The sequence below is a fragment of the Camelina sativa genome, chromosome 9 (assembly GCF_000633955.1).
Source record: "Camelina sativa cultivar DH55 chromosome 9, Cs, whole genome shotgun sequence".
NCBI classification, from domain to species: Eukaryota; Viridiplantae; Streptophyta; class Magnoliopsida; order Brassicales; family Brassicaceae; genus Camelina; species Camelina sativa.
Genome location: NC_025693.1, coordinates 2,458,843 through 2,474,959, shown reverse-complemented (window position 1 = coordinate 2,474,959; position 16,117 = coordinate 2,458,843). Strand labels below are relative to the sequence as shown.

General features: G+C 31.2%; 1 long non-coding RNA gene across 6 annotated transcripts; it reads right to left on the bottom strand.

The window, feature by feature from the left end:
• LOC104712106 lies at positions 1,267-5,968 on the bottom strand. Of its 6 annotated transcripts, none has more exons than XR_002033502.1 (14): positions 5,665-5,968; positions 5,429-5,552; positions 5,068-5,300; positions 4,701-4,977; positions 3,972-4,116; positions 3,767-3,876; positions 3,566-3,685; positions 3,272-3,475; positions 3,000-3,176; positions 2,841-2,915; positions 2,591-2,737; positions 2,360-2,498; positions 1,857-2,117; positions 1,267-1,757 (listed from the first exon to the last, which is right to left on the bottom strand). It is a non-coding gene; the product is annotated as a kinesin-like protein KIN-14N (long non-coding RNA). The 6 variants fall into 6 exon arrangements; XR_002033503.1 differs by having other exon boundaries at positions 5,068-5,182; XR_002033504.1 differs by having other exon boundaries at positions 4,701-4,976; positions 5,068-5,552.

Below are 16,117 nucleotides of genomic sequence, written 5' to 3'. Positions count from 1 at the left end.
ATCATATTTTCGAGAGGTAATGAACAATAACCATACAAAATTACATTTTAACTATAGAGGGTAATATTTAGATAACATAAATATATAATACTCAGTTCAACTAGGTACAACTAAATATATATTTAGATTTGCATTTATATTTAAAATATGAAAATGATAATTAAGGTTTATAAGAATTTCTAAAACATATTGAACTATTAAAGAACCATGTTTAATCAACAAAACAAGAATTTATCACTTTCTAATATATACTATCGTTTTCACATAAAACACTCTTTATAGTATAAGGAAGACTTAGTAAGTGATCACCTCAAATGAAGCAAAAGAGGTGAAACCCAAGTTTTTATGAACATTGTGTTATGAAAACCTTGTATATGCTAATTAATACTGATAAATCTTGTGGCCAACTGCTAATTAATAAATTATATTATAGTCCAACTGGAAATACGAAAAAAACGCAAAAGTTCAACTATGGATATGAGAGTACAACTGGATAATTATGTGTATACCAAATAATTTTTTACTAATATCATGTTGTCTTTGGTTCATTTTACCATAGTGTGATGATTTTAAATGAATATTCCGCCGCCAAAATCTATTTTTTATTCGTTTTCACATGATCCATATTGAAATTTATTTTAATAATTCTAGTACAGTTGCACCAAGTAGTTCAAGTTATACTGAAATTTTCTACCTAAGTGATTTAGTTATACATAAGATCTCACATTCACTCTAAAATTCTATTAATTACAACCAAACAAATCTCTCTCTGTTGTAACTCTTTTATCTTCTGCAAAGGCTCCATCTTCTACTCCTTATAGTTTCTAAGTAGATATTACAGGATACCTTAAGCAATCATGAGGGACCTAAACTTGCAAAACTGGCTACACTCAAGTGATAGCGACAGAGAATTAGTGATGATGAAACTATTATGGAAAGAGAATAAAAGTGGAATTAGTGATGATGAAACTATTAGGAGAAGTGGGGTATTGACGGCGAATTGATAGCTCTGTTAAATTTGGATTTACGAGAGATATGATTAATGTTAATTAGTGGTGGTTAATTTGATCGGGGCGTTTTGGTTTGGATTAGACTTCTCTTTTCGTCTCTCCATGCAAATAGTTACTAGTACATATACAATCCACATATGTGTAGACTATGTACATGTTCTTATATACGTACATTACACATAACAATGATCATGATGACTGTGTATAATTAATAGCCACTAACTGAATGAGGTATGGTTAAAATCTTAATTATAGATCATGGCCAAGCTTTTTTTATTCTTCTATATTATCAATGACGTAACCAAAAAAAAGTTTTTATATTCCATTTCCACAAAAGAAACGATCCAAAAGCCAAAGAGATTTTGAGTCCTTAATTAGGGTGTCTGAGAAACCGTTTGGAAGAAGAGTTAGTAGCAAAACCTCTGCTTCTACTCTTTCGATGTCTTGGAATTGTAACTTTCTCAAGAAGAGACAAGACCTCAGGCATCGATGGTCTAACTTTAACCTCTCCAATACATTGTAAAGCCAAGAAAGACATCATAAACGCTGCTTTCTAAGGGTATTGACCCACAAGCTTCGTGTCCATTATCCTAAACACTTTTCGCTTGTCTCGCAAGTAAGGTGTCGCCCATTCCACTAAATATTCTTCTTCTCGAGCTTTAGTTTTGTCTATTGCTCTACGTCTAGATAGAATCTCTAGCAAGACTACACCAAAGCTGTAGACGTCACATTTCGTTGTTAGATGACCTGACAGAGACCAAAAGCAGAGACCAATCAATGTGTTTTAGAAATTTCATGTTTTGTTAGTTGAAATTGGAACAAATGAACCATCAAACAAAGAGAAACCTGTTGCTAGATATTCTGGAGCTGCGTAACCTTCTGTACCGATGACTTGGGTTGTCACATGTGAACGGTTGTCTTTTGGACCTTCTTTCGCCAATCCAAAGTCTGAGAGTTTTGGGTTGAATCCTGAATCAAGAAGGATATTTGCTGCTTTGAAGTCTCTGTAAATGACTTGATCCTTAGCTTCGTGCAAAAAACAAAGCCCTCTAGCAGCACCAATCGCCTCTTTCATACGCAGTGACCAAGAAAGCACATTAGAACCCCCTAGAATAAACAAGATTCATCAGGTCATGAACAATGCCAAGTAACATAAACATAAATGTTGGATCTTAATTCTTACTTACTTTCAAACAAATGATTTTCAAGACTACCATTAAGCATATACTCGTAAACCAAAAGAATGCTTTTGCGCTGTCCATAAAAAAAAAAAAGACATCAATTGTTCTTCCAATCAATGTGTCATTTTAGCAAGAACCACACTATCTCAGAAGTTTCTGGTTTCATACCATTTTGCAACAAGTCAATACCGCGACCAAGTGCTTCTAGAGATGTCGGGTAAGAAATAGTTTTTCCCTCCTCACCATTATTCTCACCAGGCAATAAAGGTCTAACTCTACAGAACACACGTATATTGCCTTTCAATTCCTGCAACATGAGAAATAAACCAGGATCAGTCAAGCTTTACACACATAGGGGACGAAAAAAATGTGACAAAGGTTTAGTTAAGTGAATTCTACAAGAATGGTATTGTGCAACTTCTTCCGTAGTTTTTCCCCTTCAACGAGTTTAAGTTCTGCTTCTTCTACTCGACTTTTCAGATCGATAATGCTTTGCTTCTGGTCTTCAAACTCATTTATTTTCTCAAAAGTAGTTAGATCAGACACCTAAACCATAAACAATCCAAAAATGTTATTAAAAACATAAGAGGTTGTGAAATCTAATAGATTCATATGTTATATGTGTTTTGCTCGAGAATGTGATAAAAACCTGCAGTCGCCTCTCAGAATACACTAGTCGATCCTGTAACTCTTGTATCTGAGTACTCTGGGATGAACATGTAGTCTGGACCAAAAACAATTTACATCATCTTAAGAAAAAACAATTGGCAGAGAATATATAGAAAGAAATTGTAAACGGATATGAGACCTCAAGTTCAGTTATGGTGTCTTTGAAGTCATTGTACTTGGTTGCCTCAGTTTGTAAGGTTTGTACTTCCACTAAATGGCGATCACGGTCTTCCTTGGCCTGCTGAAGCTCGACCTTGAGACTCGCAATTTCGTTTTCCAACTCACCTTTCTGCTTCATGATATCTTCTTGAGAAGCCTACCAAAAAAAAACAAGACACTCAATCACATTTTGACCAGAACTACAAAACATTTACTACCATTGATCGGATATAACAGAACATCATCATATACCTTAGAAGCAGCAAGCTGATCCTGCAATGCTGAAAACTGGCCCTTCAAGTTGCCAATATTTTCGACAATGGCAGTCCTTTCTTTCTCACCGCGTTTTATAGTTTCATGAGCTTCATCAAGATCACCTTGTAGCTTGCTGTTATACAGCTGCAGGCTTGAGTTATACTCTTGCAACAGTTTGTACATGTCATTTACCGATTGTATCTGAACATAACAAAACAAACAGTCAACATTAGTCTAAAGTTAAGTGACAAAACATTCTGATCATTTCAAAACCTTTTTAAGTTTTCTCACCCTCTGGTTAGCCGTTTGAAGATCTCCTTGTGCTTTGTCTAGCTCTTCTACAAGACCAGCTTGTGCCTTTTCAACAGCAAGTCTTGTTTCTTTCTCTTTTCCAAGAGAATCATTCGCAGCCTAAAACAGAACATATTGAATTAAACCCCACAAATATGAATTAGACACAAGTAATTTAAAGTAGAATTAGCCGCCTCTTACCAACTTCTCCGTTTGTTCCCTGGCAAGTTGCACTTGAACAGATTCAAAGTTTTTCCTCAGCTCTTCAATTATCATATTCAGCTCCTCTTCTTTGTTTCTCAAACTAACCTCTGTCATCAAAATTGCACAAATATAAAGTTCAAAAATCACAAAAAAATTTGAAACAAAAAAAAGTAACAGCTAAACTTTAATTATGGAAACACACCCATGTCAGCACAATGCTTCTCATTCAATTCCAATGCATTCTTCAACTTCTCTTGCTCAAAAGCATAATCCAACTCGAGTTCTTGAAACCACCTAATGCAAAGTCTAAGCCTTTTTATATATTCCATCATGTTCTCACATCTCTCCTGCAAAACCCAAAAACCACCAAGAAGAACATTCAAATTCAAGCTTAACTAACTGAAACCAAAAGGGAGACCAAAGCCAAACACATAAACAAAGTCTTTAATGCTTTTATCAAACTGACAAAACTATTTTGGTCCCACCAATTGTCTTATAACACAATCAAATCTTCTTCTTAGAAAAAAAAACAATAGATCCAACGAACAAAGCCAGTAAGCTAACAGAAATTAAAAGCTTCAGATTCTATACCATAAGGATCAATCAGAACACATAAACAATGTCTTCAATGCTATTGCCTAATACTAAAGGTCCCACAAATTGTCTTATAAACACAATCAAATCTTCTATAAGAAAACCAACGGATTCAACGAGAAAAGCCAGTAAAAAAAAAGCTACCTCAAATTCAAAACTTCACCAACTAAAACTCTCTCTCTGCTAATAGAAACCCTAATTGATAAAACTTACTCAACAATCAAATTACAGTATAGACACTTTTTCTTTTTCATCCACACATCACAACTTAGATTACACAAGAAAGTTTAAATTCAGGTAAAAAAATAAAATTGAGGGTGGGGGAAAAAGTAGAAACCTTGTAGTTGAATTTGCTCTTGTACTTGATTCGTTCATTAAGAAGAGTTTCAATGTAATCTCTTGTGAACTCAACAGGACCATATTCAGATCCCGTTGTGCTCGCTGGAGCGCTGTTCGGAGTCAGATCTTTTGACCCATTAATCACCGGAGAAGCTGACCGGATTCTTCCATTGTTTGCCATCGCCCCCACCATAACAAACCAAAAAAATTAAAACTTTTGTTCTCTTCTTGTTACCTAAATTACTTCAAACTCCTCTCTCAATCAAAGCATAAACCTGCAGCAACAAAAAAAACAAAGTTTGTATTGTTCTTCTTTCTTAGAGATCTTCAGAAAAAGATAAATTGAGTAATGAGAAGGGGCTTACGTGAAAAGGGTTTGGAGTTCACTGAGGAGTCGTCAACATTAACATCTTCATTCTTGGGGGAAGATCCAAAGCAATTCCCCATTATAGAGGTCTAAAATCTAAATCATCCAAAACCCTATAGAGACAATTGTAAAGGGAAACAAAACACTAACTAATCTATCATCTATGGATGGATCTTTGTCACTGCCTCTGTCATCGACATTCTTCCTACGGCTAAAAGAAGGAAGAACGATCTAGACGAGAGAGTGGCGAGGTTCAAAAAATGTGTTTGGATTCCGAAGGTTTGGAATTTGAGAGATCAGAAAAAGCAAAAGGAAGGTTGAATATAACTAAAATTGTTAAAATAAAATAAAAAGGATACCTAAACACTAAAATTAGAGAGAAAGGAAAAGAGTTTCCGTGTTGTGTTAACTTTGCTGTCAGAGTCACCCCTATTCACTGCCTGCAGAGGAGTAGCAGCCGCTTCGTCGATCCCGTATCTGCGACTGTACAGAAGCATCAAATTGATAGATAACGTGACCAATTTAGCATCAATCGAGAGCAAACCCAGAATCGGAAAACAAAATTAGGGGTAATAAAAGAGAGTGACAAAATTACTCGAAATAGACGTAATCGGAGGATCTGTATCTGATAAACGACATCTTTGAAGAGCAGACGAGACCAACTGCACAAATCAAGTTTATCGAAACTTTTTTTTTATTTGATAAGAACTGCGGCCGTCCTCGAGCTGCTTCCCGGCGAAAATCAAAGGCTGCTGGTCCGGTGAGATCCCTGGATCTTCGCTTTCACATAGTCGATGGTGTCAGATGACTCGACCTCTAGCGTAATGGTCTTCCCGTTAGGGTTTTCACGAAGATCTAAATCTTTTTGAGACTACCGCTGCATCCAAGTTAATCGAAATTTGATGATTTTTAATTTTTTTTAATTATAAATGGCATAAACCGTAATAAAACACGCAACTCTGGTTTAGAAGTAATAATCAAACTTTTATGTGTTATTCGAGTAAGTCGGAAATCTCAACGTGTTAGTCTAGTAATAAACCTACTTTTATGTAATATTCTAGGTAATTTCCCTTAAGAATATCCCAAAAATCTTTTTAAAGAGAATATTTCAATGATTTATACAATTTCCTAAATAAAATTTTTAATATTCCATGTATTGTTACAAATATATATTGTTAGGCATAAAAATATGTTCTTAGGCGTAAAAAGGAATAAAATCTTGGCAATATATCACACTTAATCTTGATTTCTGAGATTTTATTGTCCAATTGAAAATAAAATCTTACCTAAGCACGGATTATATTAAAAAACTTTAACCAAACATGTTCAAAAATTAAAATAAAAACAAACAACAAACATAACCATTTCTCATACAGAAAATTACAAAATTAACAATATAAACTTACAAAATAAGTGTTTTTTTCAAGTCATTATATTTAGCATATCCCTTATATAATAAAACGGAAGTACATTTCTTTTTATAGACTATATTTTTTTTATAAATTGGTTACAAAATAGGTTATAGATTAAATATAGCTTGGTTATAAAAAACGTTATAGATTAATAAGTCAACTAATTGGTCAATCCGTGGGCTATATGAATACACTTAAGAATATCCCAAAAAGCTTTTTAAAGAGAATATTCCAATGATTTATACAACTTCCTAAATAAAATCTTTAATATTTCATGTATTGTTACAAAATATATATTGTTAGGCATAAAAATATGTTCTTAGGCATAAAATGAATAAAATCTTAGCAATATATCACACTTAATCGTGATTTCTAAGATTTTATTGTCCAATTGAAAAAAAAATCTTACCTAAGCACGGGTTATATTAAAAAACTTTAACCAAACATGTTCAAAAATTAAAATAAAAACAAACAATAAACATAACCATTTCTCATACATAAAATTACAAAATTAACAATATAAAACTTACAAAATAAGTGTTTTTTTCAAGTCATTATATTTAGCATATCCCCTATATAATAAAACGGAAGTACACTTTTTTTTTGTACACTATATTTTTTTTATAAATTGGTTACAAAATAGGTTATAGATTAAATATAACTTGGTTATTAAAAAAAGTTATAGATTAATAAGTCAATTAATTGGTCAATCCGTGGACTATATGAATAAACTTAAGAATATCCCAAAAAGCTTTTTAAAGAGAATATTCCAATGATTTATACAACTTCCTAAATAAAATCTTTAATATTTCATGTATTGTTACAAAATATATACTGTTAGGCATAAAAATATAATTTTAGGCATAAAAATGAATAAAATCTTGGCAATTTATCACACATAATCGTGATTTCCGAGATCTTATTGTCCAGTTGAAAATAAAATCTTACTTAAGAATGGGTTATATTAAAAAACTTTCACCAAACATGTTCAAAAATTAAAATAAAATAAACAACAAACATAACCATTTCTCATACATAAAATTACCAAATTAACAATATAAAACTTACAAAATAGGTATTTTTTCAAGCCATCATATTTAGCATATTATTTTATTGCATAATGTTTATCCAAAAATATTTTTAAAAACAATCATATAAATTATATTTTATTCTAAAATTATAATATAAATAAAATAAATCTCAACATATGCTCTTAGCACGGATCCTAATCTAGTTCATTGCTAAAACGGTAACAAATCTAAAACAGTTTAACAAATAGATAAACTCATGGTCCAATATGACAAGTTCACATTTTTACATATATTTTAATATATAGAAAAAAGTAAATAACAAAAAAATAAGCAAAATCTATGTAAGATATAAACAAAATATAAGTAAAATATTTTGATATATAGAAAAACTAAAATAATAATAATATGTTAATTTATGTTATTTAAAAAAATAACGATTTTGTAACAACTTTTGCCTAACACCTAGTTTACTATATATATATATATATATATATATATATATATATATATATAATTAGTTTAGTTACTCGGGCATGTATCTTCTTTCACGCTAACTTTGATTTACTCCGGCATTGCGAATGACGCACTGATAGATATCAGCTCCGAGCCGAATCGACCGTATAGCCCCATCAGCTGCGTTTTCAAAGTGAATTTTACCTCTCCAGAGTCCTCCGTAGTGTTACCAAAGGTACACCGTACACGTATCCTCATTTGAAGTGACAAAGTAGAGACTGCGAATATAGCCGGTCGGAATATGGACCGAGGTATTACGGTAACCGCCTAATGTTGTGCCAGGCATGTAGGTCCATCCGACGGTCTTATATATACCCTTGATGTTGTCCAAATGGTTCAATCTATACACATTTAACGTAAACAAAATATCATAATCAACCAGAAAACGAAAAAAAAAATTAAACAGAAAAGATTTTATGTTTCATATATATATGCAGCATTATATATGTATATCCCCTTTATAATAAAACGGAAGTACACAACATTATTTTTTAGACTATATAATTTTAATAAAAGGTTATAAATTAATTGGTTAAAAGTTAAATAGTGGGTGCAAGCTTAATTTATTTTCTGAATATTTTATTACTAAAACACATTGTTTCTGAAAATCTTAAAGAGAATATTCTAAAGAATCATTTGATATCATCTAACTTACCATTTTAATTTCCTTTATTAAATTATTAATCAAATAAAATTGTTTGATATCTAACTTACCATATTAATTTGTAAATTATCATTGTACTTCATCTCTCATCTTTATATATGAGTCTATTTTGTGAAAAAATAAATTATCATATTATTTATTATAATTAAAAATAGTTTTATTTCTGGATATACCATAAGCTGAATTTTTAAAAATAAATATAAATTTTTAAATCTATGAAATATTCTAGCGTTAGTAATATTATTCTTTAAAAATAATATCTATTGAGTTAAAAATTTACTGAGTAACGAGTCAAAATTTGAATATTTAAATTCAATTTTATATTTTTTTGTTGAATTTTATAATTTTATTATTTTATACATTATAATAAACTTTAAATAATTTATTTTGAAATATTTTTAAAATATTGAAACTTGATATTTTGAAGAATATCATAAACATTTAATAGATCAAAAAGTTAGAAACTATAAACACTCTAAATTGGTTTGTTATAGCAATGTCAATAATATGTCATTATAATATGAAAGAATTTCAAGAAACTAATTATATTAAACAAAAAGTATAACAATATATTAAATTACTCATAATATAATAACTTGCTTTTTAAAAACCAAATTTACAAAATTATGTCTTATAATGACAATCAAGTCATGATGTAGAATATACATTGTTGAAAAAACTTCATATACATAAACTAATACAACATATTAAATTTTTCTTTTAAAATATAAAATATACAAAATTTGGTATAAAATAAAAGTTAATCAGTATTATAACACGGGTACTTATCTAGAATCATTAACAATATAAAATTACAAAATATGTATCTTTTTCAAGCCATCATATTTAGCATATGAATTTGTGGCATAATGTTTTATCAAAAAAAAAATTAAAAACAATCATATAAACTCTATTTTATATAAAATTATAATATAAATAAAATGATTTTCAACCCGTGCTCTAGCACGGATCTTATCTAGTAATATATATACTAGATGAGGACCCGCTCGATGTGCGGGTTTAAAAGTTTATAAATTATATTAAAATTTGTTGTACGTTATTTATAAATTTTATTTTTGTTAAAATAAACTGATTTATATCGATTTACAAATCTTTTATGTATGTTACCATTAAAAGTGTATTTTTTATACCTAATACAAATATATTTTTTTATCAACCACCTAGAAAATGTCTATATGAATACATTAAGCTAACTATTTTACTTTCACTTCTGCATAGTTTTTTAATTACTAAAATTGTTGGCTCAAAATATATTTTGAATAAAAAATATATTACATAATATACTAATCAATGATTTATCCTCACAATAATGTATGACCACCATGGAGAAAACCTCGGCTCTGTTCTCATCCCTTATGGCAGAGAACCTTGCGTCCAACCTCCTCCACCATGGAGAGAACCTTGGCTCCGCCTTGCGTCCAACCTCCTCCACCTTTTTGCCTTGGGAAGATAACCTTGTCTCCAACCTTCTCCACCATAGAGAAAACCTCGGCTCTGCCCTCCTCCTGTGTGAAGAGAACATGTTCACGTCTTTTTGCTATCTCAAAATGGCTTGCTCCAACAACCAATGAAAGTAAAAATCTTTTTCTAACGTCACAAAATCTATGTTATGAAAAAAAAAAAGGTTTATGACCAACCAATCAAGGTTAGAATTTAGAAGAAAATTAATTTGACATAATTAAAGAAACAATAGAAAATTATAAGTACGGTAACATATGAATCCCAAATAATTCAAAGATGAAAATATAAATTAAATAAAAAAATCTAAAAATACTACAACAAATTTTAAAATACAGTATTAGAAAACGAAGACGCATATATTAATCTTTTTTTTGGGTCAACATATTAATCTTACCTATTCGGCTATTCTCAACTGAAAAAGGAGAAAGTAGGAGAAAATTTTAGTTTTATGAAAATCGAAAATTTTACCTTCCCATAAAAAAAATTCCAATCAAATAAAGTTGAAAACAGAGTTTTTGAATAAATTACTTAAATATGAGACGACATATGTTTATATAGAAGTGAGTATCTACAAAAATTTAGAATTAATAATTAACTGTATATTTTTCTTAATCCCTTTTTCTATTTTTTTGTAGAATTAATAATTTTAAATTAAAAATAAGTAAATAATATTATAAATTTTCCAATTAAACAAAGTTGAAACAATGTTTTTGCACTTGAATAAATTATTTAAATATGAGATGATCTATGTTTATATAGAAGTGATTATTTACAAAAAAATTAGAATTAATAATTAACTGTATATTTTCCGTAATCCTTTTTCTATATTTCTATAGAATTAATAACTTTAAATTAAAAATAAGTAAATAATATTATAATTTTGAATTCTATGAAATATATGTATATATAATCTCCTTATAATTATTTTAAAAAACTTTGTATTTTTTTTTAATAAATTCTTTAATTTTTGATAATTATCTTTTTACATTATTAATATTTTTTGAAACAAAATATTTTATTTTTTGTTGTAATCAAATTCCTCCTATTAAATATTAATTTTTACACATGTCAAAATCTGAGATTGATAACTTGATACATCAAAATCTTGTTAATGGTTAACTTTCGAAACTGTTTGCCAAAAAAAAAAAGGATAACTTTTTGGGACGTGATTGTGGGGCCTTGATCTCAGGCTTCCCAGAATCATGAGCTAGTTGCCAAGTTTTCGCATCTAGGATCGCTTTTTGAAGTGTCTCAGCCTCTGTGAATATTTTATCTGAAAACACCAGCTGATTCCGTGCAGTCCAAAGGTTCCAGAGAATCCAAGGGTAGATTGGTGTTGAAATACCTATCGGAGGTAAATTGTTGCTCTGTTTTAGTTTCTTAAACCAACTTTGTGGTGCACTGTAATCGCTGTTGATGTGGGAGGAAGTGATAGGCGCAGCCTTCCAGACATTTGCTGCATAAGGGCATTGTAGAAGGAGATGTAAGATGGATTCTGGCTCTCCGCAACGTTAGCAGCCCACATCTGTGTTCAAGCCTCTACTCGCTAAGACTGTACCAACTGGAATAACACCCGCTGCAGTTTTCCATAAGAAATGTTTTATTTTAGGTGTTGTCTGCAGATTCCAGACTGTTGTCATCCAGTTAAAGTCTCCGAAGTGGTGGTTCTTGATGTTCTGTTTTAGGAGGTTGTAACCAGTTTTTGAGGAATAGACTCCTGTCTTGTCTGGGAGCCACACTAGAGAATCGGGCATATTGACATTTGGTCTGATTTGGCGAATGGTATCCTCAAGATGAGGTATGTGAGAACGAAGTTGTTCTATATTCCAAGAGTTAGACTCCGTGTGAATGAGGTCACTTACTCTAAGCGAGAGAGTAGTTTGCGGGGCTGGACCAAATGGTATGGCTTGCGTGGAGGTTGAGAGCCATGCGTCCTCCCAGACGTTGATACTTCTTCCATCACCCACAATCCACCCGAGCCCTTTGCGGAGTACCTCTCTTCCTGCCATAATGCCTCACCAACCATGTGAAGGGTTCGAGGGCATTTTGCAGTGTAGGAAGGGTACGTCAGCACAATACTTTCCAAGCAGTACTCTACCTAATAGGGATTGGGGTTTTGACAGTAGCCGCCAACTAATCTTTCCCAGCAGGGCATCATTGAAGTTTTCGATTTCTCTGAAACTGAGCCCTCCCGCAGCCTTTGGTAGAGACAGCTTGTCCCAAGATGTCCATGCCATTTTTCGCTTTTCAGGGTTATTATCCCACCAAAAACGAGTAAGGGCCGACTGTATTCTTTTACACAAAGATTTTGGGAGTTTGAAGTTTGACATCGCATACATGGGGGTAGCAGATAAGACTGACTTGAGGATGACTTCTTTCCCTGCCCCGGATAAGTGACGATTTTGCCAGCTATGGGCTTTCTGACGAATACGATCCACGATAGCAGTAAAGATGTCGCTCTTCCTTCTCCCGAAATGTTCAGGTAGGCCCAGATATTTTCCAACTCCTCCCTCCTTGGGAATGTTTAGGGCTTGTTTTACCTTTACTTTGAGGTTGCTTGGTGTTTTGGATGAAAAGGTAACCGAAGATTTGTTGTAGTTGATGTACTGTCCTGATGCCGCTTCGTATTGATGGATTATTCTTGATAGGGTTGTGCAGTCTTTCTCATTAACTCGACAAAAGAACATAGTGTCGTCGGCGAAGAGAAGATGATTGATCGGGGGGATTCCACGCGCTACTTTGATGCCTTTCAGAGAGCCGTTTCTTTGTCCTTCTTGGCAAAGGCAGGACAAGACTTCTGTGCAAAGTATGAAGAGGTAGGGGGAGAGTGGATCGCCCTGTCGGAGACCTCTAGTGGGAAGGACTTTTCCTTGTGGGGAGCCATTGATCAGGAATGTATATGAGCCTGAGGTCACACACTCCATCACTAGTTTGATCCACATTTCACTAAATTCCATCTTGGTCAGGACCGCTCTCAGGAAACTCCACTCGATTCTGTCGTAAGCCTTACTCATGTCGGTTTTAACTGCCATTAAGCAACGCACCCTTGCCTTAGAGGTCCGGAGGAATGTAGGATTTCATGTGTGATTAGCACATTGTCAGAAATAGATCTACCTGGAACGAAGGCGGACTGATGCTCTGAGATAAGTTGAGGAAGGAACGGTTGTAAGCGTGACGTCAAGATTTTTGCAATTTTTGCACATTGTCAAAAGTTCTGGTTTTGTTGACAATTTTTTTTACCAAAATAAAAAGAACTCATTGTGCAGATGAAACCCAATTAATTAGTACCAAAATAATATATCTTGGGCAAATTTTTAATTTGATGTGACAAAAACTAGAGGAGCAGAATGATCATCAGAGAGCTTTATCATATGAACCAAAAAGAGAAAGAGAGGGTAAAGAGCACAGAAACATAACCTCCACGGTATACAAATAAGACCCAAATCATAAAGTGACTCTCTCACAATTGAATGTTATAAAGGTTATAATGGTGACAAAGAACTAAATATTATCTAGGCTCATGACATTATAGACGAACTAATGTACTTATATTTATATAATTACTAGAAGTCATCCCGTGGTACGCACGGTTTAGCTTAGAATGTTGTTCAATTTAGTAATTTGGAGATTATTAGTTTTTATTTGTTTACTTACCATTGGTTATTTTTGTGATTTTAAAAACATACTGATCATATTTTTTTTTTGGTTCATTTGTTTGATGTTACTTGAGTTATCCTTTTATATATAGTATTAGAGTATTTCAATACATGGAGAAAATTTTGATTGCATAGTAGAGTGTTTATGGTTTTTTCTCCCTTTAGATTTTCAATACATATTAGAGCATGTGCATTGACGAGAGATCCATTGAATTTCTCATAATATAATATTATTTTTAATGTAGAGAAATTTAGGAACCTCTTTCTAAAATGAGAATTTGTTAGAAATACTTTTCTTGAAATACTCCTTTTTGAACATTTTTATTTTTGTCCTCTTTTACACAAATTACAATATGTTAAATTAATTTCAAGAATTTTTTTTAGGTCTGGGTTCTTAATTTTACATTTAGGATATAGTTTTGATAGGGTAGGGTTTAGTATTTGGAGTTTTAAATTTAGAATTTAGTCATTTTATTCATAGAAAATGAGTATTTTTGAAAATGAACAACATGAAAAGGTATTATTAAAAAGTGACATAGGAAAAGGGGTATTTTTGAAAATGCGTAATTTGATACTAAGGTTCCTAAAAATATATGATACTAATATATAATTAGCATATACTATCATATCGTATCATGAGATAAAAAGACATCACAAGCTTAACAACATGGTTTTTCATCATATGATAGTAACATACAATTTTCATTTTCTTATAATAGTTTAAAATATGTTTTTTTTTTTAAAGATGAAGACTAATAAGAAACTAAATTTACACTGGAGAGACTCATATGCATCGTCCAATAAGAAGAAGTTTTAGCCTGCTTTACCACATGAATGCCCAAAAGAAAAAAGAAAAAATAGAGATTCTAAAATATAAGAAAGGAACAAAACCTAACATGTTCAACATATTAAATTATGATAGTTCATTTTTTCATATGTTGTAATATTAACACAACCAACAAATACAACAACCTGAAGTAAAAATAAAACATGGTTCAAGGCCCGACCCATAGGCCAAGCAAGTGAAGCCAAGGATTATGGCATCAATTTTTCTTGGGCATATTTTAGGCCAAAAATTTAGGTCTTTTATGTAGAAAAAAAATATGATATCAATATACAATTAGCATATACTACTCAAAACTATAGAAGTCAAATTAATCATATATAATATAGAAAAATGCAACTCATATCGTATCATGAGATAAAAAGACAACACAAGCTTAACAACATGGTTTTTAAGTATATGATAGTAACATACAATTTTTGTTTCTTATAATAGTTTAAAATACATTTTTTCTTAAAGATGAAGATTAATATGAAACTAAATTTACAAGGGAGAGACTCATATGCATCATCCCATAAGAAGAAGTTTTAGTCTACTTTACCACATGAATGCCCAAAAGAAAAAAGAAAAAAATAGAGATTCAAAAATATAAGAAAGGAACAAAACCTAACATGTTCAACATATTAAATTATGATAGTTCATTTTTTCATATGTTGTAATATTAACACAACAACCTGAAGTAAAAATAAAACATGGTTTAAGGCCCGACCCATAGGTCAAGAAAGTGAAGCCAAGGATTATGACATTAATTTTTCTTGGGTATATTTTAGGCCAAAAGTTTAGGTCTTCTATGTAGGAAAAAAATAAAATAAAAACAAATTATAAGTTCAGTTATTATTAGATTTTTTTAGAAGTTCGAAAAAAATTAGAAGTACAAGTTTTATATAAGAAAACAATATATATTCATGTAGATATCCAATTTACAGTGAAATTTTATTAGGTTTATGTAAAAACATATTTCATCTTTTGAATTGTTGGTGAATGAGCATTGGATTAATGTTAATTAAACTTGTTGTTACTAAGATGTATTGTAAATTTTAATTTAGGAAAATAAATTTGAAACTCTTATAAAAAAGTTTCCATATTCGAAAATTTTTAAAACAATAATGAGTTATTAGGAAATATGATATTTATTTTCGTATAAATGTTTAAATGAGCATGAAAACATTGAAAAGACAAAGAAAAATGTCAGCAACCAAAACGAACTACAATATGGAAAGAATGAAAATAATTTTTTATATTACTATTTTTATAATTTTATTTACAATAATGAAAAAGGTTTTTTTTTAAAAACATTGGCATATGGCATTGAAAATTGTCGGACCGGCCCATGGAGAGTAGAAAAGTCATACATAGTCACTCTAATGAATAAATAAATTTGTCAAACATTTTCACATAATTTTTTTCTTTGTAGTATTAATGCGAACAACAAACATGATAACCTGA